This window comes from Lytechinus pictus, chromosome 13 (genome assembly GCF_037042905.1).
Source record: "Lytechinus pictus isolate F3 Inbred chromosome 13, Lp3.0, whole genome shotgun sequence".
NCBI lineage: Eukaryota > Metazoa > Echinodermata > Echinoidea > Temnopleuroida > Toxopneustidae > Lytechinus > Lytechinus pictus.
The window spans coordinates 21,638,416-21,659,988 of record NC_087257.1 but is presented as its reverse complement, the minus strand read 5'-3'; the positions used below and the strand labels follow the sequence as shown (position 1 = coordinate 21,659,988).

Sequence of the window (21,573 nt, the reverse complement as noted above, 5' to 3'; positions counted from 1 at the left end):
ATAAACTTAAAATAGATGTGTGACGTCATTAGTCAGTGACTCCCCATCCTCTCCCCTGTGTAATTTTCAGAAGTGAACAGCAGGGGAATGGGAAGAAAAAATATTTTTAAAGGGGACAAATTTGAAAAAATGCCAAGAAACGGTTTATTAAAGTAAAAAGGACAGTACCGAATACATCTCTCTAAAACTTTGAAAAAAGGTTACGCCGCCTTTAGCCCCTCTTGACCCTCTTAAAAAATGATATGATATTAATCCCCTTTATCATCTCACAATATAAATAGACAATGATTTGCTATTTTATTTCTTATTGTCTTTCTTTGCATGAGTGTTATTATAAGCCTTATCAAAAGACAAGGCATAAATACATTGTCAATTCCGATCTTATTGGTCCTCTGCACGGAAATCTTTAGTAAAAGGCGAAAGATTTGTGCGTGATGCAGTGAACCCACGGATACCAACTGAAGATCATGAAATGAAATTGTACATATATGAAGATCATTGTGTTAATGGTTAGTGTTCAAACCTTACCTGACTCAGCGATGTTTTCTAATTTAAATAAGAATGATACATGCGCAAAGGGATGCGCTGCTTCATGTTTTTTGTGAATAAATAGCAAACTGGCGTTTGAGTCAGTAAAACGTAAGAACATCTCAGATATCATATGGATAAGTTATTGTAGTCCATTCACTTTAGTAAAAAAAATATGTATTAATAAATAGAGAAATTACAATTGTTTCATTAGTACTTCATATGGTATTTTTTATATCCTTGCAGAAGAATATCATGAGCTTTTTGGACTGGTAGGTTTACAAACTATCAACTAAATACTCGTCTTGAATATACATATTTATTCTCCAACCTGTTTTGGTATCCGTGGGTTCACTGCATCACGTACAAATCTTTCGCCTTTTACTAAAGATTTCCGTGCAGAGGACCAATAAAATCGGTATTTAACAATTTATTTCTGCCTTGTTTTCGGATGAGGCTTACAACATCCATGCAAAGAAAGACATCATAATTTCACCCTATAGTCATTTTACATAAATCACAAATATTATAAGATAAAGGCTATGTATGTATAATATTTAAGGGCCTGGCTCATCATAACATAAGTTGATTGAATGAAAGAGTCACATATAACCATTACAATGGTAACACCTTCATCAAAATATCTTGTAAAATAAAAGAAGTTAACGAAATAAAACAATTATTATAATGCTTTATGGGCGTTAATGATTTCACACACGCGATTTGGTTTTGTGAAACATCTCGAGTTCTGTACATTTGGTATTGCAATTATACGTCTTCATAAAACTGAAAATATTTTAATTATTTGGAAAATTTAAATATTGCAATTATACAATAAACTTAAAATAGATGTGTGACGTCATTAGTCAGTGACTCCCCATCCTCTCCCCTGTGTAATTTTCAGAAGTGAACAGCAGGGGAATGGGAAGAAAAAATATTTTTAAAGGGGACAAATTTGAAAAAATGCCAAGAAACGGTTTATTAAAGTAAAAAGGACAGTACCGAATACATTCTCTCTAAAACTTTGAAAAAAGGTTACGCCGCCTTTAGCCCCTCTTGACCCTCTTAAAAAATGATATGATATTAATCCCCTTCATCATCTCACAATATAAATAGACAATGATTTGCTATTTTATTTCTTATTGTCTTTCTTTGCATGAGGGTTATTATAAGCCTTATCAAAAGACAAGGCATAAATAAATTGTCAATTCCGATCTTATTGGTCCTCTGCACGGAAATCTTTAGTAAAAGGCGAAAGATTTGTGCGTGATGCAGTGAACCCACGGATACCAACTGAAGATCATGAAATGAAATTGTACATATATGAAGATCATTGTGTTAATGGTTAGTGTTCAAACCTTACCTGACTCAGCGATGTTTTCTAATTTAAATAAGAATGATACATGCGCAAAGGGATGCGCTGCTTCATGTTTTTTGTGAATAAATAGCAAACTGGCGTTTGAGTCAGTAAAACGTAAGAACATCTCAGATATCATATGGATAAGTTATTGTAGTCCATTCACTTTAGTAAAAAATATATGTATTAATAAATAGAGAAATTACAATTGTTTCATTAGTACTTCATATGGTATTTTTTATATCCTTGCAGAAGAATATCATGAGCTTTTTGGACTGGTAGGTTTACAAACTATCAACTAAATACTCGTCTTGAATATACATATTTATTCTCCAACCTGTTTTGGTATCCGTGGGTTCACTGCATCACGTACAAATCTTTCGCCTTTTACTAAAGATTTCCGTGCAGAGGACCAATAAAATCGGTATTTAACAATTTATTTCTGCCTTGTTTTCGGATGAGGCTTACAACATCCATGCAAAGAAAGACATCATAATTTCACCCTATAGTCATTTTACATAAATCACAAATATTATAAGATAAAGGCTATGTATGTATATATTTAAGGGCCTGGCTCATCATAACATAAGTTGATTGAATGAAAGAGTCACATATAACCATTACAATGGTAACACCTTCATCAAAATATCTTGTAAAATAAAAGAAGTTAACGAAATAAAACAATTATTATAATGCTTTATGGGCGTTAATGATTTCACACACGCGATTTGGTTTTGTGAAACATCTCGAGTTCTGTACATTTGGTATTGCAATTATACGTCTTCATAAAACTGAAAATATTTTAATTATTTGGAAAATTTAAATATTGCAATTATACAATAAACTTAAAATAGATGTGTGACGTCATTAGTCAGTGACTCCCCATCCTCTCCCCTGTGTAATTTTCAGAAGTGAACAGCAGGGGAATGGGAAGAAAAAATATTTTTAAAGGGGACAAATTTGAAAAAATGCCAAGAAACGGTTTATTAAAGTAAAAAGGACAGTACCGAATACATTCTCTCTAAAACTTTGAAAAAAGGTTACGCCGCCTTTAGCCCCTCTTGACCCTCTTAAAAAATGATATGATATTAATCCCCTTCATCATCTCACAATATAAATAGACAATGATTTGCTATTTTATTTCTTATTGTCTTTCTTTGCATGAGGGTTATTATAAGCCTTATCAAAAGACAAGGCATAAATAAATTGTCAATTCCGATCTTATTGGTCCTCTGCACGGAAATCTTTAGTAAAAGGCGAAAGATTTGTGCGTGATGCAGTGAACCCACGGATACCAACTGAAGATCATGAAATGAAATTGTACATATATGAAGATCATTGTGTTAATGGTTAGTGTTCAAACCTTACCTGACTCAGCGATGTTTTCTAATTTAAATAAGAATGATACATGCGCAAAGGGATGCGCTGCTTCATGTTTTTTGTGAATAAATAGCAAACTGGCGTTTGAGTCAGTAAAACGTAAGAACATCTCAGATATCATATGGATAAGTTATTGTAGTCCATTCACTTTAGTAAAAAATATATGTATTAATAAATAGAGAAATTACAATTGTTTCATTAGTACTTCATATGGTATTTTTTATATCCTTGCAGAAGAATATCATGAGCTTTTTGGACTGGTAGGTTTACAAACTATCAACTAAATACTCGTCTTGAATATACATATTTATTCTCCAACCTGTTTTGGTATCCGTGGGTTCACTGCATCACGTACAAATCTTTCGCCTTTTACTAAAGATTTCCGTGCAGAGGACCAATAAAATCGGTATTTAACAATTTATTTCTGCCTTGTTTTCGGATGAGGCTTACAACATCCATGCAAAGAAAGACATCATAATTTCACCCTATAGTCATTTTACATAAATCACAAATATTATAAGATAAAGGCTATGTATGTATATATTTAAGGGCCTGGCTCATCATAACATAAGTTGATTGAATGAAAGAGTCACATATAACCATTACAATGGTAACACCTTCATCAAAATATCTTGTAAAATAAAAGAAGTTAACGAAATAAAACAATTATTATAATGCTTTATGGGCGTTAATGATTTCACACACGCGATTTGGTTTTGTGAAACATCTCGAGTTCTGTACATTTGGTATTGCAATTATACGTCTTCATAAAACTGAAAATATTTTAATTATTTGGAAAATTTAAATATTGCAATTATACAATAAACTTAAAATAGATGTGTGACGTCATTAGTCAGTGACTCCCCATCCTCTCCCCTGTGTAATTTTCAGAAGTGAACAGCAGGGGAATGGGAAGAAAAAATATTTTTAAAGGGGACAAATTTGAAAAAATGCCAAGAAACGGTTTATTAAAGTAAAAAGGACAGTACCGAATACATTCTCTCTAAAACTTTGAAAAAAGGTTACGCCGCCTTTAGCCCCTCTTGACCCTCTTAAAAAATGATATGATATTAATCCCCTTCATCATCTCACAATATAAATAGACAATGATTTGCTATTTTATTTCTTATTGTCTTTCTTTGCATGAGGGTTATTATAAGCCTTATCAAAAGACAAGGCATAAATAAATTGTCAATTCCGATCTTATTGGTCCTCTGCACGGAAATCTTTAGTAAAAGGCGAAAGATTTGTGCGTGATGCAGTGAACCCACGGATACCAACTGAAGATCATGAAATGAAATTGTACATATATGAAGATCATTGTGTTAATGGTTAGTGTTCAAACCTTACCTGACTCAGCGATGTTTTCTAATTTAAATAAGAATGATACATGCGCAAAGGGATGCGCTGCTTCATGTTTTTTGTGAATAAATAGCAAACTGGCGTTTGAGTCAGTAAAACGTAAGAACATCTCAGATATCATATGGATAAGTTATTGTAGTCCATTCACTTTAGTAAAAAATATATGTATTAATAAATAGAGAAATTACAATTGTTTCATTAGTACTTCATATGGTATTTTTTATATCCTTGCAGAAGAATATCATGAGCTTTTTGGACTGGTAGGTTTACAAACTATCAACTAAATACTCGTCTTGAATATACATATTTATTCTCCAACCTGTTTTGGTATCCGTGGGTTCACTGCATCACGTACAAATCTTTCGCCTTTTACTAAAGATTTCCGTGCAGAGGACCAATAAAATCGGTATTTAACAATTTATTTCTGCCTTGTTTTCGGATGAGGCTTACAACATCCATGCAAAGAAAGACATCATAATTTCACCCTATAGTCATTTTACATAAATCACAAATATTATAAGATAAAGGCTATGTATGTATATATTTAAGGGCCTGGCTCATCATAACATAAGTTGATTGAATGAAAGAGTCACATAAAACCATCACAATGGTAACACCTTCATCAAAATCTCTTGTAAAATAAAAGAAATTAACGAAATAAAACAATTATTATAATGCTTTAAGGGCGTTAATGATTTCACACACGCGATTTGGTTTTGTGAAACATTTCGAGTTCTGTACATTTGGTATTGCAATTATACGTCTTCATAAAACTGGAAATATTTTAATTATTTGGAAAATGTAAATATTGCAATTATACAATAAACTTAAAATAGATGTGTGACGTCATTAGTCAGTGACTCCCCATCCTCTCCCCTGTGTAATTTTCAGAAGTGAACAGCAGGGGAAAGGGAAGAAAAACTATTTTTAAAGGGGACAAATTTGAAAAAATGCCAAGAAACGGTTTATTAAAGTAAAAAGGACAGTACCGTATACATCTCTCTAAAACTTTGAAAAAAGGTTACGTCGCCTTTAGCCCCTCTTGACCCTCTTAAAAAATGATATGATATTAATCCCCTTCATCATCTCACAATATAAATAGACAATAATTTGCTATTTTATTTCTTATTGTCTTTCTTTGCATGAGTGTTATTATAAGCCTTATCAAAAGACAAGGCATAAATAAATTGTCAATTCCGATCTTATTGGTCCTCTGCACGGAAATCTTTAGTAAAAGGCGAAAGATTTGTGCGTGATGCAGTGAACCCACGGATACCAACTGAAGATCATGAAATGAAATTGTACATATATGATGATCATTGTGTTAATGGTTAGTGTTCAAACCTTACCTGACTCTACGATGTTTTCTAATTTAAATAAGAATGATACATGCGCAAAGGGATGCGTTGCTTCATCATTTTTGTGAATAAATAGCAAAATGGCGTTTGAGTCAGTAAAACGGAAGGACATTCCAGATATTATGCAGATAAATTATTGTATATATATAGTTCATTCACTTGAAAAAAAATTATAGTAATACATAGAGAAATTACTTTTGTTTCATTATTGCTTCAAACGGTATTTTTTTCTCCGTCTCCTTGTAAAAGATACTGGACTATATTGGACTGGTAAGTTTACCAACCATCAACTAAATACTCGTTTTGTATGTAGATATTTCATTCTTCAACCTATTATGGTATCCGTGGGTTCACTGCATCACGTACAAATCTTTCGCCTTTTACTAAAGATTTCCGTGCAGAGGACCAATAAAATCGGTATTTAACAATTTATTTCTGCCTTGTTTTCGGATGAGGCTTAACACATCCATGCAAAGAAAGACATCATAAGTTCACCCTATAGTCATTTTACATAATTCACAAATATTATTAAATAAAGGCTATGTATGTATATATTTAAGGGTCTGGCTCATCATAACATAAGTTGATTGAATGAAAGAGTCACATATAACCATTACAATGGTAACACCTTCATCAAAATATCTTGTAAAATAAAAGAAATTAACGAAATAAAACAATTATTATAATGCTTTATGGGCGTTAATGATTTCACACACGCGATTTGGTTTTGTGAAACATCTCGAGTTCTGTACATTTGGTATTGCAATTATACGTCTTCATAAAACTGAAAATATTTTAATTATTTGGAAAATTTAAATATTGCAATTATACAATAAACTTAAAATAGATGTGTGACGTCATTAGTCAGTGACTCCCCATCCTCTCCCCTGTGTAATTTTCAGAAGTGAACAGCAGGGGAATGGGAAGAAAAAATATTTTTAAAGGGGACAAATTTGAAAAAATGCCAAGAAACGGTTTATTAAAGTAAAAAGGACAGTACCGAATACATCTCTCTAAAACTTTGAAAAAAGGTTACGCCGCCTTTAGCCCCTCTTGACCCTCTTAAAAAATGATATGATATTAATCCCCTTTATCATCTCACAATATAAATAGACAATGATTTGCTATTTTATTTCTTATTGTCTTTCTTTGCATGAGTGTTATTATAAGCCTTATCAAAAGACAAGGCATAAATACATTGTCAATTCCGATCTTATTGGTCCTCTGCACGGAAATCTTTAGTAAAAGGCGAAAGATTTGTGCGTGATGCAGTGAACCCACGGATACCAACTGAAGATCATGAAATGAAATTGTACATATATGAAGATCATTGTGTTAATGGTTAGTGTTCAAACCTTACCTGACTCAGCGATGTTTTCTAATTTAAATAAGAATGATACATGCGCAAAGGGATGCGCTGCTTCATGTTTTTTGTGAATAAATAGCAAACTGGCGTTTGAGTCAGTAAAACGTAAGAACATCTCAGATATCATATGGATAAGTTATTGTAGTCCATTCACTTTAGTAAAAAAAATATGTATTAATAAATAGAGAAATTACAATTGTTTCATTAGTACTTCATATGGTATTTTTTATATCCTTGCAGAAGAATATCATGAGCTTTTTGGACTGGTAGGTTTACAAACTATCAACTAAATACTCGTCTTGAATATACATATTTATTCTCCAACCTGTTTTGGTATCCGTGGGTTCACTGCATCACGTACAAATCTTTCGCCTTTTACTAAAGATTTCCGTGCAGAGGACCAATAAAATCGGTATTTAACAATTTATTTCTGCCTTGTTTTCGGATGAGGCTTACAACATCCATGCAAAGAAAGACATCATAATTTCACCCTATAGTCATTTTACATAAATCACAAATATTATAAGATAAAGGCTATGTATGTATATATTTAAGGGCCTGGCTCATCATAACATAAGTTGATTGAATGAAAGAGTCACATATAACCATTACAATGGTAACACCTTCATCAAAATATCTTGTAAAATAAAAGAAGTTAACGAAATAAAACAATTATTATAATGCTTTATGGGCGTTAATGATTTCACACACGCGATTTGGTTTTGTGAAACATCTCGAGTTCTGTACATTTGGTATTGCAATTATACGTCTTCATAAAACTGAAAATATTTTAATTATTTGGAAAATTTAAATATTGCAATTATACAATAAACTTAAAATAGATGTGTGACGTCATTAGTCAGTGACTCCCCATCCTCTCCCCTGTGTAATTTTCAGAAGTGAACAGCAGGGGAATGGGAAGAAAAAATATTTTTAAAGGGGACAAATTTGAAAAAATGCCAAGAAACGGTTTATTAAAGTAAAAAGGACAGTACCGAATACATTCTCTCTAAAACTTTGAAAAAAGGTTACGCCGCCTTTAGCCCCTCTTGACCCTCTTAAAAAATGATATGATATTAATCCCCTTCATCATCTCACAATATAAATAGACAATGATTTGCTATTTTATTTCTTATTGTCTTTCTTTGCATGAGGGTTATTATAAGCCTTATCAAAAGACAAGGCATAAATAAATTGTCAATTCCGATCTTATTGGTCCTCTGCACGGAAATCTTTAGTAAAAGGCGAAAGATTTGTGCGTGATGCAGTGAACCCACGGATACCAACTGAAGATCATGAAATGAAATTGTACATATATGAAGATCATTGTGTTAATGGTTAGTGTTCAAACCTTACCTGACTCAGCGATGTTTTCTAATTTAAATAAGAATGATACATGCGCAAAGGGATGCGCTGCTTCATGTTTTTTGTGAATAAATAGCAAACTGGCGTTTGAGTCAGTAAAACGTAAGAACATCTCAGATATCATATGGATAAGTTATTGTAGTCCATTCACTTTAGTAAAAAATATATGTATTAATAAATAGAGAAATTACAATTGTTTCATTAGTACTTCATATGGTATTTTTTATATCCTTGCAGAAGAATATCATGAGCTTTTTGGACTGGTAGGTTTACAAACTATCAACTAAATACTCGTCTTGAATATACATATTTATTCTCCAACCTGTTTTGGTATCCGTGGGTTCACTGCATCACGTACAAATCTTTCGCCTTTTACTAAAGATTTCCGTGCAGAGGACCAATAAAATCGGTATTTAACAATTTATTTCTGCCTTGTTTTCGGATGAGGCTTACAACATCCATGCAAAGAAAGACATCATAATTTCACCCTATAGTCATTTTACATAAATCACAAATATTATAAGATAAAGGCTATGTATGTATATATTTAAGGGCCTGGCTCATCATAACATAAGTTGATTGAATGAAAGAGTCACATAAAACCATCACAATGGTAACACCTTCATCAAAATCTCTTGTAAAATAAAAGAAATTAACGAAATAAAACAATTATTATAATGCTTTAAGGGCGTTAATGATTTCACACACGCGATTTGGTTTTGTGAAACATTTCGAGTTCTGTACATTTGGTATTGCAATTATACGTCTTCATAAAACTGGAAATATTTTAATTATTTGGAAAATGTAAATATTGCAATTATACAATAAACTTAAAATAGATGTGTGACGTCATTAGTCAGTGACTCCCCATCCTCTCCCCTGTGTAATTTTCAGAAGTGAACAGCAGGGGAAAGGGAAGAAAAAATATTTTTAAAGGGGACAAATTTGAAAAAATGCCAAGAAACGGTTTATTAAAGTAAAAAGGACAGTACCGTATACATCTCTCTAAAACTTTGAAAAAAGGTTACGTCGCCTTTAGCCCCTCTTGACCCTCTTAAAAAATGATATGATATTAATCCCCTTCATCATCTCACAATATAAATAGACAATAATTTGCTATTTTATTTCTTATTGTCTTTCTTTGCATGAGTGTTATTATAAGCCTTATCAAAAGACAAGGCATAAATAAATTGTCAATTCCGATCTTATTGGTCCTCTGCACGGAAATCTTTAGTAAAAGGCGAAAGATTTGTGCGTGATGCAGTGAACCCACGGATACCAACTGAAGATCATGAAATGAAATTGTACATATATGATGATCATTGTGTTAATGGTTAGTGTTCAAACCTTACCTGACTCTACGATGTTTTCTAATTTAAATAAGAATGATACATGCGCAAAGGGATGCGTTGCTTCATCATTTTTGTGAATAAATAGCAAAATGGCGTTTGAGTCAGTAAAACGGAAGGACATTCCAGATATTATGCAGATAAATTATTGTATATATATAGTTCATTCACTTGAAAAAAAATTATAGTAATACATGGAGAAATTACTTTTGTTTCATTATTGCTTCAAACGGTATTTTTTTCTCCGTCTCCTTGTAAAAGATACTGGACTATATTGGACTGGTAAGTTTACCAACCATCAACTAAATACTCGTTTTGTATGTAGATATTTCATTCTTCAACCTATTATGGTATCCGTGGGTTCACTGCATCACGTACAAATCTTTCGCCTTTTACTAAAGATTTCCGTGCAGAGGACCAATAAAATCGGTATTTAACAATTTATTTCTGCCTTGTTTTCGGATGAGGCTTAACACATCCATGCAAAGAAAGACATCATAAGTTCACCCTATAGTCATTTTACATAATTCACAAATATTATTAAATAAAGGCTATGTATGTATATATTTAAGGGTCTGGCTCATCATAACATAAGTTGATTGAATGAAAGAGTCACATATAACCATTACAATGGTAACACCTTCATCAAAATATCTTGTAAAATAAAAGAAATTAACGAAATAAAACAATTATTATAATGCTTTATGGGCGTTAATGATTTCACACACGCGATTTGGTTTTGTGAAACATCTCGAGTTCTGTACATTTGGTATTGCAATTATACGTCTTCATAAAACTGAAAATATTTTAATTATTTGGAAAATTTAAATATTGCAATTATACAATAAACTTAAAATAGATGTGTGACGTCATTAGTCAGTGACTCCCCATCCTCTCCCCTGTGTAATTTTCAGAAGTGAACAGCAGGGGAATGGGAAGAAAAAATATTTTTAAAGGGGACAAATTTGAAAAAATGCCAAGAAACGGTTTATTAAAGTAAAAAGGACAGTACCGAATACATCTCTCTAAAACTTTGAAAAAAGGTTACGCCGCCTTTAGCCCCTCTTGACCCTCTTAAAAAATGATATGATATTAATCCCCTTTATCATCTCACAATATAAATAGACAATGATTTGCTATTTTATTTCTTATTGTCTTTCTTTGCATGAGTGTTATTATAAGCCTTATCAAAAGACAAGGCATAAATACATTGTCAATTCCGATCTTATTGGTCCTCTGCACGGAAATCTTTAGTAAAAGGCGAAAGATTTGTGCGTGATGCAGTGAACCCACGGATACCAACTGAAGATCATGAAATGAAATTGTACATATATGAAGATCATTGTGTTAATGGTTAGTGTTCAAACCTTACCTGACTCAGCGATGTTTTCTAATTTAAATAAGAATGATACATGCGCAAAGGGATGCGCTGCTTCATGTTTTTTGTGAATAAATAGCAAACTGGCGTTTGAGTCAGTAAAACGTAAGAACATCTCAGATATCATATGGATAAGTTATTGTAGTCCATTCACTTTAGTAAAAAAAATATGTATTAATAAATAGAGAAATTACAATTGTTTCATTAGTACTTCATATGGTATTTTTTATATCCTTGCAGAAGAATATCATGAGCTTTTTGGACTGGTAGGTTTACAAACTATCAACTAAATACTCGTCTTGAATATACATATTTATTCTCCAACCTGTTTTGGTATCCGTGGGTTCACTGCATCACGTACAAATCTTTCGCCTTTTACTAAAGATTTCCGTGCAGAGGACCAATAAAATCGGTATTTAACAATTTATTTCTGCCTTGTTTTCGGATGAGGCTTACAACATCCATGCAAAGAAAGACATCATAATTTCACCCTATAGTCATTTTACATAAATCACAAATATTATAAGATAAAGGCTATGTATGTATAATATTTAAGGGCCTGGCTCATCATAACATAAGTTGATTGAATGAAAGAGTCACATATAACCATTACAATGGTAACACCTTCATCAAAATATCTTGTAAAATAAAAGAAGTTAACGAAATAAAACAATTATTATAATGCTTTATGGGCGTTAATGATTTCACACACGCGATTTGGTTTTGTGAAACATCTCGAGTTCTGTACATTTGGTATTGCAATTATACGTCTTCATAAAACTGAAAATATTTTAATTATTTGGAAAATTTAAATATTGCAATTATACAATAAACTTAAAATAGATGTGTGACGTCATTAGTCAGTGACTCCCCATCCTCTCCCCTGTGTAATTTTCAGAAGTGAACAGCAGGGGAATGGGAAGAAAAAATATTTTTAAAGGGGACAAATTTGAAAAAATGCCAAGAAACGGTTTATTAAAGTAAAAAGGACAGTACCGAATACATCTCTCTAAAACTTTGAAAAAAGGTTACGCCGCCTTTAGCCCCTCTTGACCCTCTTAAAAAATGATATGATATTAATCCCCTTCATCATCTCACAATATAAATAGACAATGATTTGCTATTTTATTTCTTATTGTCTTTCTTTGCATGAGTGTTATTATAAGCCTTATCAAAAGACAAGGCATAAATAAATTGTCAATTCCGATCTTATTGGTCCTCTGCACGGAAATCTTTAGTAAAAGGCGAAAGATTTGTGCGTGATGCAGTGAACCCACGGATACCAACTGAAGATCATGAAATGAAATTGTACATATATGAAGATCATTGTGTTAATGGTTAGTGTTCAAACCTTACCTGACTCAGCGATGTTTTCTAATTTAAATAAGAATGATACATGCGCAAAGGGATGCGCTGCTTCATGTTTTTTGTGAATAAATAGCAAACTGGCGTTTGAGTCAGTAAAACGTAAGAACATCTCAGATATCATATGGATAAGTTATTGTAGTCCATTCACTTTAGTAAAAAATATATGTATTAATAAATAGAGAAATTACAATTGTTTCATTAGTACTTCATATGGTATTTTTTATATCCTTGCAGAAGAATATCATGAGCTTTTTGGACTGGTAGGTTTACAAACTATCAACTAAATACTCGACTTGAATATACATATTTATTCTCCAACCTGATTTGGTATCCGTGGGTTCACTGCATCACGTACAAATCTTTCGCCTTTTACTAAAGATTTCCGTGCAGAGGACCAATAAAATCGGTATTTAACAATTTATTTCTGCCTTGTTTTCGGATGAGGCTTACAACATCCATGCAAAGAAAGACATCATAATTTCACCCTATAGTCATTTTACATAAATCACAAATATTATAAGATAAAGGCTATGTATGTATATATTTAAGGGCCTGGCTCATCATAACATAAGTTGATTGAATGAAAGAGTCACATATAACCATTACAATGGTAACACCTTCATCAAAATCTCTTGTAAAAAAAAAGAAATTAACGAAATAAAACAATTATTATAATGCTTTATGGGCGTTAATGATTTCACACACGCGTTTTGGTTTTTGTGAAACATCTCGAGTTCTGTACATTTGGTATTGCAATTATACGTCTTCATAAAACTGAAAATATTTTAATTATTTGGAAAATTTAAATATTGCAATTATACAATAAACTTAAAATAGATGTGTGACGTCATTAGTCAGTGACTCCCCATCCTCTCCCCTGTGTAATTTTCAGAAGTGAACAGCAGGGGAATGGGAAGAAAAAATATTTTTAAAGGGGACAAATTTGAAAAAATGCCAAGAAACGGTTTATTAAAGTAAAAAGGACAGTACCGAATACATCTCTCTAAAACTTTAAAAAAAGGTTACGCCGCCTTTAGCCCCTCTTGACCCTCTTAAAAAATGATATGATATTAATCCCCTTTATCATCTCACAATATAAATAGACAATGATTTGCTATTTTATTTCTTATTGTCTTTCTTTGCATGAGTGTTATTATAAGCCTTATCAAAAGACAAGGCATAAATAAATTGTCAATTCCGATCTTATTGGTCCTCTGCACGGAAATCTTTAGTAAAAGGCGAAAGATTTGTGCGTGATGCAGTGAACCCACGGATACCAACTGAAGATCATGAAATGAAATTGTACATATATGAAGATCATTGTGTTAATGGTTAGTGTTCAAACCTTACCTGACTCAGCGATGTTTTCTAATTTAAATAAGAATGATACATGCGCAAAGGGATGCGCTGCTTCATGTTTTTTGTGAATAAATAGCAAACTGGCGTTTGAGTCAGTAAAACGTAAGAACATCTCAGATATCATATGGATAAGTTATTGTAGTCCATTCACTTTAGTAAAAAAAATATGTATTAATAAATAGAGAAATTACAATTGTTTCATTAGTACTTCATATGGTATTTTTTATATCCTTGCAGAAGAATATCATGAGCTTTTTGGACTGGTAGGTTTACAAACTATCAACTAAATACTCGTCTTGAATATACATATTTATTCTCCAACCTGTTTTGGTATCCGTGGGTTCACTGCATCACGTACAAATCTTTCGCCTTTTACTAAAGATTTCCGTGCAGAGGACCAATAAAATCGGTATTTAACAATTTATTTCTGCCTTGTTTTCGGATGAGGCTTACAACATCCATGCAAAGAAAGACATCATAATTTCACCCTATAGTCATTTTACATAAATCACAAATATTATAAGATAAAGGCTATGTATGTATATATTTAAGGGCCTGGCTCATCATAACATAAGTTGATTGAATGAAAGAGTCACATATAACCATTACAATGGTAACACCTTCATCAAAATCTCTTGTAAAAAAAAAGAAATTAACGAAATAAAACAATTATTATAATGCTTTATGGGCGTTAATGATTTCACACACGCGTTTTGGTTTTTGTGAAACATCTCGAGTTCTGTACATTTGGTATTGCAATTATACGTCTTCATAAAACTGAAAATATTTTAATTATTTGGAAAATTTAAATATTGCAATTATACAATAAACTTAAAATAGATGTGTGACGTCATTAGTCAGTGACTCCCCATCCTCTCCCCTGTGTAATTTTCAGAAGTGAACAGCAGGGGAATGGGAAGAAAAAATATTTTTAAAGGGGACAAATTTGAAAAAATGCCAAGAAACGGTTTATTAAAGTAAAAAGGACAGTACCGAATACATCTCTCTAAAACTTTGAAAAAAGGTTACGCCGCCTTTAGCCCCTCTTGACCCTCTTAAAAAATGATATGATATTAATCCCCTTCATCATCTCACAATATAAATAGACAATGATTTGCTATTTTATTTCTTATTGTCTTTCTTTGCATGAGTGTTATTATAAGCCTTATCAAAAGACAAGGCATAAATAAATTGTCAATTCCGATCTTATTGGTCCTCTGCACGGAAATCTTTAGTAAAAGGCGAAAGATTTGTGCGTGATGCAGTGAACCCACGGATACCAACTGAAGATCATGAAATGAAATTGTACATATATGAAGATCATTGTGTTAATGGTTAGTGTTCAAACCTTACCTGACTCAGCGATGTTTTCTAATTTAAATAAGAATGATACATGCGCAAAGGGATGCGCTGCTTCATGTTTTTTGTGAATAAATAGCAAACTGGCGTTTGAGTCAGTAAAACGTAAGAACATCTCAGATATCATATGGATAAGTTATTGTAGTCCATTCACTTTAGTAAAAAATATATGTATTAATAAATAGAGAAATTACAATTGTTTCATTAGTACTTCATATGGTATTTTTTATATCCTTGCAGAAGAATATCATGAGCTTTTTGGACTGGTAGGTTTACAAACTATCAACTAAATACTCGACTTGAATATACATATTTATTCTCCAACCTGATTTGGTATCCGTGGGTTCACTGCATCACGTACAAATCTTTCGCCTTTTACTAAAGATTTCCGTGCAGAGGACCAATAAAATCGGTATTTAACAATTTATTTCTGCCTTGTTTTCGGATGAGGCTTACAACATCCATGCAAAGAAAGACATCATAATTTCACCCTATAGTCATTTTACATAAATCACAAATATTATAAGATAAAGGCTATGTATGTATATATTTAAGGGCCTGGCTCATCATAACATAAGTTGATTGAATGAAAGAGTCACATATAACCATTACAATGGTAACACCTTCATCAAAATCTCTTGTAAAAAAAAAGAAATTAACGAAATAAAACAATTATTATAATGCTTTATGGGCGTTAATGATTTCACACACGCGTTTTGGTTTTTGTGAAACATCTCGAGTTCTGTACATTTGGTATTGCAATTATACGTCTTCATAAAACTGAAAATATTTTAATTATTTGGAAAATTTAAATATTGCAATTATACAATAAACTTAAAATAGATGTGTGACGTCATTAGTCAGTGACTCCCCATCCTCTCCCCTGTGTAATTTTCAGAAGTGAACAGCAGGGGAATGGGAAGAAAAAATATTTTTAAAGGGGACAAATTTGAAAAAATGCCAAGAAACGGTTTATTAAAGTAAAAAGGACAGTACCGAATACATCTCTCTAAAACTTTAAAAAAAGGTTACGCCGCCTTTAGCCCCTCTTGACCCTCTTAAAAAATGATATGATATTAATCCCCTTTATCATCTCACAATATAAATAGACAATGATTTGCTATTTTATTTCTTATTGTCTTTCTTTGCATGAGTGTTATTATAAGCCTTATCAAAAGACAAGGCATAAATAAATTGTCAATTCCGATCTTATTGGTCCTCTGCACGGAAATCTTTAGTAAAAGGCGAAAGATTTGTGCGTGATGCAGTGAACCCACGGATACCAACTGAAGATCATGAAATGAAATTGTACATATATGAAGATCATTGTGTTAATGGTTAGTGTTCAAACCTTACCTGACTCAGCGATGTTTTCTAATTTAAATAAGAATGATACATGCGCAAAGGGATGCGCTGCTTCATGTTTTTTGTGAATAAATAGCAAACTGGCGTTTGAGTCAGTAAAACGTAAGAACATCTCAGATATCATATGGATAAGTTATTGTAGTCCATTCACTTTAGTAAAAAAAATATGTATTAATAAATAGAGAAATTACAATTGTTTCATTAGTACTTCATATGGTATTTTTTATATCCTTGCAGAAGAATATCATGAGCTTTTTGGACTGGTAGGTTTACAAACTATCAACTAAATACTCGTCTTGAATATACATATTTATTCTCCAACCTGTTTTGGTATCCGTGGGTTCACTGCATCACGTACAAATCTTTCGCCTTTTACTAAAGATTTCCGTGCAGAGGACCAATAAAATCGGTATTTAACAATTTATTTCTGCCTTGTTTTCGGATGAGGCTTACAACATCCATGCAAAGAAAGACATCATAATTTCACCCTATAGTCATTTTACATAAATCACAAATATTATAAGATAAAGGCTATGTATGTATATATTTAAGGGCCTGGCTCATCATAACATAAGTTGATTGAATGAAAGAGTCACATATAACCATTACAATGGTAACACCTTCATCAAAATCTCTTGTAAAAAAAAAGAAATTAACGAAATAAAACAATTATTATAATGCTTTATGGGCGTTAATGATTTCACACACGCGTTTTGGTTTTTGTGAAACATCTCGAGTTCTGTACATTTGGTATTGCAATTATACGTCTTCATAAAACTGAAAATATTTTAATTATTTGGAAAATTTAAATATTGCAATTATACAATAAACTTAAAATAGATGTGTGACGTCATTAGTCAGTGACTCCCCATCCTCTCCCCTGTGTAATTTTCAGAAGTGAACAGCAGGGGAATGGGAAGAAAAAATATTTTTAAAGGGGACAAATTCTAAAAAATGCCAAGAAACGGTTTATTAAAGTAAAAAGGACAGTACCGAATACATCTCTCTAAAACTTTGAAAAAAAGGTACGTCGCCTTTAGCCCCTCTTGACCCTCTTAAAAAATGATATGATATTAATCCCCTTCATCATCTCACAATATAAATAGACAATAATTTGCTGTTTTATTTCTTATTGTCTTTCTTTGCATGAGTGTTATTATAAGCCTTATCAAAAGACAAGGCATAAATAAATTGTCAATTCCGATCTTATTGGTCCTCTGCACGGAAATCTTTAGTAAAAGGCGAAAGATTTGTGCGTGATGCAGTGAACCCACGGATACCAACTGAAGATCATGAAATGAAATTGTACATATATGATGATTATTGTGTTAATGGTTAGTGTTCAAACCTTACCTGACTCCACGATGTTTTCTAATTTAAATAAGAAAGATACATGCGCCAAGGGATGCGTTGCTTCATCATTTTTGTGAATAAATAGCAAAATGGCGTTTGAGTCAGTAAAACGGAAGGACATTCCAGATATCATACAGATAAATTATTGTATATATATAGTTCATTCACTTGAAAAAAAATTATAGTAATACATAGAGAAATTACTTTTGTTTCATTATTGCTTCAAACGGTATTTTTTTCTCCGTCTCCTTGTAAAAGATACTGGACTATATTGGACTGGTAAGTTTACCAACCATCAACTAAATACTCGTTTTGTATGTAGATATGTCATTCTTCAACCTATTATGGTATCCGTGGGTTCACTGCATCACGTACAAATCTTTCGCCTTTTACTAAAGATTTCCGTGCAGAGGACCAATAAAATCGGTATTTAACAATTTATTTCTGCCTTGTTTTCGGATGAGGCTTACAACATCCATGCAAAGAAAGACATCATAAGTTCACCCTATAGTCATTTTACATAATTCACAAATATGACGTCACACACGCGATTTTTTTGGCGAAACATCTCCAGTTCTGTACATTGGGTATTGCAATTATACGTGTTCATAAAAGTGAAATGTTTTAATTATATAATAAACTTAAAATAGAAGTGTGACGCCATTAATCAGTGACTCCCCATCCTCTCCCTTATGTAATTTTCAGCAGAATACAGCAAGCAGTAGAAAATGGAAGAAAAATTTTCTTTTTAAGGGGACAAATTGAAAAAAATACCAAGAAGGGGTTTATCAAAGAGGACAGTACCGTACATCTCTCTAAAACCCCTAAAACTCTTATTGAGGAAAAAATAACGTCGCCTTTAGCCCCTCCAGACCCTCTTAAAAAATGATATGATAATAGAGTCCTTCAACCTCTTACAACTAAAACAGACAATTTGTTATTCTTGTTCTTATTGTCTCCTTTCCATGAGTGTTATAAGCCTCATCAAAAGACAAGGCAGAAATAAATTGTTAATTCCGATCTTATTGGTCCTCTGCACGGAAATCTTTAGTAAAAGGCGAAAGATTTGAGCGTGATGCAGTGAACCCACGGATACCAAATGAAGATCATGAAATCAAAATGTAGATATATGAAGATCATTGTGTTAATGGTTAGTGTTCAAACTTTACCTGACTCAGCGATGTTCTTCTAATTTAAATAAGAAAGATACATGCGCAAAGGGATGCGCTGCTTCATGTTTTTTGTGAATAAATAGCAAACTGGCGTTTGAGTCAGTAAAACGTAAGAACATCTCAGAAATCATGTGGATAAGTTATTGTAGTCCATTCACTTTAGTAAAAAATTATGTATTAATAAATAGAGAAATTACAATTGTTTCATTAGTGCTTCATATGGTATTTTTTATATCCTTGCAGAAGAATATCATGAGCTTTTTGGACTGGTAGGTTTACAAACTATCAACGAAATACTCGTCCTGAATATACATATTTATTCTCCAACCTGTTTTGGTATCCGTGTGTTCACTGCATCACGTACAAATCTTTCGCCTTTTACTAAAGATTTCCGTGCAGAGGACCAATAAAATCGGTATTTAACAATTTATTTCTGCCTTGTTTTCGGATGAGGCTTACAACATCCATGCAAAGAAAGACATCATAAGTTCACCCTATAGTCATTTTACATAATTCACAAATATCATTAGATAAAAGCTATGTATGTATATATTTAAGGGCCTGGCTCATCATAACATAAGTTGATTAAATGAAAAATTAAAACCTTCATAATGGTAACAATCTCATTAAAATATATTGTAAAATAATATAAATTAACGAAACAAAGCAATAGATAATGTATATGGGCGTTAATTATGTCACACACGCGATTTGTTTTTTTGTGAAACATCTCGAGTTCTGTACATTTGGTATTGCAATTATACGTGTTCAGAAAACTGAAAATATTAAAACTATTTGGAAAATTGAAATATTGCAATCATACAATAAACTTAAAATAGATGTGTGACGTCATTAGTCAGTGACTCCCCATCCTCTCCCCTGTGTAATTTTCAGAAGTGAACAGCAGGGGAAAGGGAAGAAAAAAATATTTTTAAAGGGGACAAATTCTAAAAAATGCCAAGAAACGGTTTATTAAAGTAAAAAGGACAGTACCGAATACATCTCTCTAAAACTTTGAAAAAAAGTTACGTCGCCTTTAGCCCCTCTTGACCCTCTTAAAAAATGATATGATATTAATCCCCTTCATCATCTCACAATATAAATAGACAATAATTTGCTATTCTATTTCTTATTGTCTTTCTTTGCATGAGTGTTATTATAAGCCTTATCAAAAGACAAGGCATAAATAAATTGTCAATTCCGATCTTATTGGTCCTCTGCACGGAAATCTTTAGTAAAAGGCGAAAGATTTGTGGGTGATGCAGTGAACCCACGGATACCAACTGAAGATCATGAAATGAAATTGTACATATATGATGATCATTGTGTTAATGGTTAGTGTTCAAACCTTACCTGACTCCACGATGTTTTCTAATTTAAATAAGAATGATACATGCGCAAAGGGATTCGTTGCTTCATCATTTTTGTGAATAAATAGCAAAATGGCGTTTGAGTCAGTAAAACGGAAGGACATTCCAGATATCATACAGATAAATTATTGTATATATATAGTTCATTCACTTGAAAAAAAATATAGTAATACATAGAGAAATTATTTTTGTTTCATTATTGCTTCAAACGGTATTTTTTTCTCCGTCTCCTTGTAAAAGATACTGGACTATATTGGACTGGTAAGTTTACCAACCATCAACTAAATACTCGTTTTGTATGTAGATATTTCATTCTTCAACCTATTATGGTATCCGTGGGTTCACTGCATCGCGTACAAATCTTTCGCCTTTTACTAAAGATTTCCGTGCAGAGGACCAATAAAATCGGTATTTAACAATTTATTTCTCCCTTGTTTTCGGATGAGGCTTACAACATCCATGCAAAGAAAGACATCATAAGTTCACCCTATAGTCATTTTACATAATTCACAAATATTATTAAATAAAGGCTATGTATGTATATATTTAAGGGCCTGGCTCATCATAACATAAGTTGATTGAATGAAAGAGTCACATATAACCATTACAATGGTAACACCTTCATCAAAATATCTTGTAAAATAAAAGAAATTAACGAAATAAAACAATTATTATAATGCTTTATGGGCGTTAATGATTTCACACACGCGATTTGGTTTTGTGAAACATCTCGAGTTCTGTACATTTGGTATTGCAATTATACGTCTTCATAAAACTGAAAATA

At 32.2% G+C, this 21,573-nt stretch overlaps 32 non-coding genes across 32 annotated transcripts; 16 read left to right on the top strand and 16 right to left on the bottom strand.

Moving 5' to 3' along the window:
• Positions 1-337: 337 nt before the first annotated feature.
• LOC135156470 (U5 spliceosomal RNA) lies at positions 338-454 on the bottom strand. The gene has a single exon (XR_010295588.1). It is a non-coding gene; the product is annotated as a U5 spliceosomal RNA (small nuclear RNA).
• Positions 455-868: 414 nt separating this feature from the next.
• LOC129275322 (U5 spliceosomal RNA) lies at positions 869-987 on the top strand. The gene has a single exon (XR_008586003.2). It is a non-coding gene; the product is annotated as a U5 spliceosomal RNA (small nuclear RNA).
• A 712-nt stretch (positions 988-1,699) lies between these two features.
• LOC129275317 (U5 spliceosomal RNA) lies at positions 1,700-1,817 on the bottom strand. Its single transcript, XR_008585999.2, has one exon. It is a non-coding gene; the product is annotated as a U5 spliceosomal RNA (small nuclear RNA).
• Positions 1,818-2,231: 414 nt separating this feature from the next.
• LOC129275312 (U5 spliceosomal RNA) lies at positions 2,232-2,350 on the top strand. The gene has a single exon (XR_008585994.2). It is a non-coding gene; the product is annotated as a U5 spliceosomal RNA (small nuclear RNA).
• Positions 2,351-3,061: 711 nt separating this feature from the next.
• LOC129275320 (U5 spliceosomal RNA) lies at positions 3,062-3,179 on the bottom strand. The gene has a single exon (XR_008586001.2). It is a non-coding gene; the product is annotated as a U5 spliceosomal RNA (small nuclear RNA).
• A 414-nt stretch (positions 3,180-3,593) lies between these two features.
• Positions 3,594-3,712, top strand: LOC129275334 (U5 spliceosomal RNA). The gene has a single exon (XR_008586015.2). It is a non-coding gene; the product is annotated as a U5 spliceosomal RNA (small nuclear RNA).
• Positions 3,713-4,423: 711 nt separating this feature from the next.
• On the bottom strand, positions 4,424-4,541 carry LOC129275314 (U5 spliceosomal RNA). Its single transcript, XR_008585996.2, has one exon. It is a non-coding gene; the product is annotated as a U5 spliceosomal RNA (small nuclear RNA).
• A 414-nt stretch (positions 4,542-4,955) lies between these two features.
• Positions 4,956-5,074, top strand: LOC129275344 (U5 spliceosomal RNA). Its single transcript, XR_008586025.2, has one exon. It is a non-coding gene; the product is annotated as a U5 spliceosomal RNA (small nuclear RNA).
• A 710-nt stretch (positions 5,075-5,784) lies between these two features.
• On the bottom strand, positions 5,785-5,902 carry LOC129275323 (U5 spliceosomal RNA). The gene has a single exon (XR_008586005.2). It is a non-coding gene; the product is annotated as a U5 spliceosomal RNA (small nuclear RNA).
• Positions 5,903-6,324: 422 nt separating this feature from the next.
• Positions 6,325-6,443, top strand: LOC135156480 (U5 spliceosomal RNA). The gene has a single exon (XR_010295598.1). It is a non-coding gene; the product is annotated as a U5 spliceosomal RNA (small nuclear RNA).
• Positions 6,444-7,154: 711 nt separating this feature from the next.
• Positions 7,155-7,271, bottom strand: LOC135156469 (U5 spliceosomal RNA). Its single transcript, XR_010295587.1, has one exon. It is a non-coding gene; the product is annotated as a U5 spliceosomal RNA (small nuclear RNA).
• A 414-nt stretch (positions 7,272-7,685) lies between these two features.
• On the top strand, positions 7,686-7,804 carry LOC129275304 (U5 spliceosomal RNA). Its single transcript, XR_008585985.1, has one exon. It is a non-coding gene; the product is annotated as a U5 spliceosomal RNA (small nuclear RNA).
• A 711-nt stretch (positions 7,805-8,515) lies between these two features.
• LOC129275319 (U5 spliceosomal RNA) lies at positions 8,516-8,633 on the bottom strand. Its single transcript, XR_008586000.1, has one exon. It is a non-coding gene; the product is annotated as a U5 spliceosomal RNA (small nuclear RNA).
• Positions 8,634-9,047: 414 nt separating this feature from the next.
• Positions 9,048-9,166, top strand: LOC129275302 (U5 spliceosomal RNA). The gene has a single exon (XR_008585983.1). It is a non-coding gene; the product is annotated as a U5 spliceosomal RNA (small nuclear RNA).
• A 710-nt stretch (positions 9,167-9,876) lies between these two features.
• LOC135156495 (U5 spliceosomal RNA) lies at positions 9,877-9,994 on the bottom strand. The gene has a single exon (XR_010295613.1). It is a non-coding gene; the product is annotated as a U5 spliceosomal RNA (small nuclear RNA).
• Positions 9,995-10,416: 422 nt separating this feature from the next.
• Positions 10,417-10,535, top strand: LOC129275305 (U5 spliceosomal RNA). Its single transcript, XR_008585986.1, has one exon. It is a non-coding gene; the product is annotated as a U5 spliceosomal RNA (small nuclear RNA).
• Positions 10,536-11,246: 711 nt separating this feature from the next.
• On the bottom strand, positions 11,247-11,363 carry LOC135156468 (U5 spliceosomal RNA). The gene has a single exon (XR_010295586.1). It is a non-coding gene; the product is annotated as a U5 spliceosomal RNA (small nuclear RNA).
• Positions 11,364-11,777: 414 nt separating this feature from the next.
• Positions 11,778-11,896, top strand: LOC129275311 (U5 spliceosomal RNA). The gene has a single exon (XR_008585992.2). It is a non-coding gene; the product is annotated as a U5 spliceosomal RNA (small nuclear RNA).
• Positions 11,897-12,607: 711 nt separating this feature from the next.
• LOC129275309 (U5 spliceosomal RNA) lies at positions 12,608-12,725 on the bottom strand. Its single transcript, XR_008585990.2, has one exon. It is a non-coding gene; the product is annotated as a U5 spliceosomal RNA (small nuclear RNA).
• A 414-nt stretch (positions 12,726-13,139) lies between these two features.
• On the top strand, positions 13,140-13,258 carry LOC129275327 (U5 spliceosomal RNA). Its single transcript, XR_008586009.2, has one exon. It is a non-coding gene; the product is annotated as a U5 spliceosomal RNA (small nuclear RNA).
• Positions 13,259-13,969: 711 nt separating this feature from the next.
• On the bottom strand, positions 13,970-14,087 carry LOC129275339 (U5 spliceosomal RNA). Its single transcript, XR_008586020.2, has one exon. It is a non-coding gene; the product is annotated as a U5 spliceosomal RNA (small nuclear RNA).
• A 414-nt stretch (positions 14,088-14,501) lies between these two features.
• On the top strand, positions 14,502-14,620 carry LOC129275326 (U5 spliceosomal RNA). The gene has a single exon (XR_008586008.2). It is a non-coding gene; the product is annotated as a U5 spliceosomal RNA (small nuclear RNA).
• A 711-nt stretch (positions 14,621-15,331) lies between these two features.
• LOC135156494 (U5 spliceosomal RNA) lies at positions 15,332-15,449 on the bottom strand. Its single transcript, XR_010295612.1, has one exon. It is a non-coding gene; the product is annotated as a U5 spliceosomal RNA (small nuclear RNA).
• A 414-nt stretch (positions 15,450-15,863) lies between these two features.
• Positions 15,864-15,982, top strand: LOC135156479 (U5 spliceosomal RNA). Its single transcript, XR_010295597.1, has one exon. It is a non-coding gene; the product is annotated as a U5 spliceosomal RNA (small nuclear RNA).
• A 711-nt stretch (positions 15,983-16,693) lies between these two features.
• Positions 16,694-16,811, bottom strand: LOC135156493 (U5 spliceosomal RNA). The gene has a single exon (XR_010295611.1). It is a non-coding gene; the product is annotated as a U5 spliceosomal RNA (small nuclear RNA).
• Positions 16,812-17,225: 414 nt separating this feature from the next.
• LOC135156478 (U5 spliceosomal RNA) lies at positions 17,226-17,344 on the top strand. Its single transcript, XR_010295596.1, has one exon. It is a non-coding gene; the product is annotated as a U5 spliceosomal RNA (small nuclear RNA).
• A 711-nt stretch (positions 17,345-18,055) lies between these two features.
• On the bottom strand, positions 18,056-18,173 carry LOC129275315 (U5 spliceosomal RNA). The gene has a single exon (XR_008585997.2). It is a non-coding gene; the product is annotated as a U5 spliceosomal RNA (small nuclear RNA).
• Positions 18,174-18,595: 422 nt separating this feature from the next.
• On the top strand, positions 18,596-18,714 carry LOC135156477 (U5 spliceosomal RNA). The gene has a single exon (XR_010295595.1). It is a non-coding gene; the product is annotated as a U5 spliceosomal RNA (small nuclear RNA).
• Positions 18,715-19,225: 511 nt separating this feature from the next.
• On the bottom strand, positions 19,226-19,342 carry LOC135156473 (U5 spliceosomal RNA). Its single transcript, XR_010295591.1, has one exon. It is a non-coding gene; the product is annotated as a U5 spliceosomal RNA (small nuclear RNA).
• Positions 19,343-19,756: 414 nt separating this feature from the next.
• On the top strand, positions 19,757-19,875 carry LOC135156467 (U5 spliceosomal RNA). The gene has a single exon (XR_010295585.1). It is a non-coding gene; the product is annotated as a U5 spliceosomal RNA (small nuclear RNA).
• Positions 19,876-20,580: 705 nt separating this feature from the next.
• LOC135156475 (U5 spliceosomal RNA) lies at positions 20,581-20,698 on the bottom strand. Its single transcript, XR_010295593.1, has one exon. It is a non-coding gene; the product is annotated as a U5 spliceosomal RNA (small nuclear RNA).
• A 421-nt stretch (positions 20,699-21,119) lies between these two features.
• LOC129275324 (U5 spliceosomal RNA) lies at positions 21,120-21,236 on the top strand. Its single transcript, XR_008586006.2, has one exon. It is a non-coding gene; the product is annotated as a U5 spliceosomal RNA (small nuclear RNA).
• The last annotated feature ends 337 nt before the right edge of the window (positions 21,237-21,573 follow it).